The sequence below is a fragment of the Anoplophora glabripennis genome, unplaced genomic scaffold (assembly GCF_000390285.2).
Source record: "Anoplophora glabripennis isolate ALB-LARVAE unplaced genomic scaffold, Agla_2.0 scaffold579, whole genome shotgun sequence".
NCBI lineage: Eukaryota > Metazoa > Arthropoda > Insecta > Coleoptera > Cerambycidae > Anoplophora > Anoplophora glabripennis.
In genome coordinates, this window is record NW_019416775.1 from 119722 (window position 1) to 120918 (window position 1197).

The following is a 1197-nucleotide window of genomic DNA, read 5'->3' on the forward strand; positions in this document are numbered from 1 at the left end:
ATGGAAGGAATTTATTAGTTGCAAATGTGTATGATGAATAAGGAAGTGAGAGTGGCTCATTGCTCCTTTATTATGTGTCTTCGACTGTTTTTATAGATCTATTGCAAATATGTAATTATAATGAGCAACGATCACAGGTTCATTTGTCATCCCTTAAGGGATGAAATGCGGTGAATTTCATAAAAAAATTTCTTATTTTGTTATGATGTGCCTTCGAGCTTTTCTTTTACCATAGATCGACTGGAAATAAGTAATTACACTAATAAACAGTCTCGCATTTATTAATCAGCCCGTATGGGGGGGTAAGGGGTGGGCGAAATGGGATGGATTTCATAAAAAAGTTGATGGGTTTTAATGAGAGTTTGAGTTTTTATTTTGCACCGATTGACAGTAAATAATTAAATATATAGAAATATGATCACACTTTAATTTGTCAGCACATGCATGGAATGGTGTAATAGCTGTTTTACATTGACAATTTATTGATCAATTAATTGATGAAGTTGCTTCATCAAGAAATTGGACACGTGTAATGCACCAAATCAGCTGTCAAATAACTTCATCAATTTATTCATCAAGTTTATGACGATTAGAGCATGTTCTAATTTTCGTCAATTTCTTCGTGAAGTTTGGAAGCACCAACCCAATATGTGTCAGAACAGTACCGCTGTTGTATCACTACAATTATGAGTGGAAAGGTGACATTTTTGAAATTTATTTACTTTGATTCATTGATAGAACTGATTCATACGTCAAAAACTTGACAAAGTCCGTGGCAGTGTAAAACCACACTGTTTATCAATAAATTTGTCAATTAATTGATGAAGAACTTCGTCAATTTATTGACGAATGATGAATTGTCAATGTAAAACAGCTATAAAACCTATAAAAAAGTGAGTTTATAAAAAAACTCGTTACTACATTATTTTGAGCATCGACTATAATAAAAGCCTAAATTTGTGTTTTTGTAGAGGTCGAGCGTCATATTGTTTATAACAAAAGAAAACAAAATTATTGCTTTTTTTCGTTTTTTGCTGTATCTCTGAAAATAAGCCTCTAATCGACATGAGGTATACTTTTCTTTCTGAGAAAATTTGCTACAAAGATTGGCTTTTGCGAAAGCTTGCAAAATTTTTTTACATTACAAAATTAGCAGTGAAAAATAAAGTGTGCAAAATTTTCAAAATTAAATAAAAA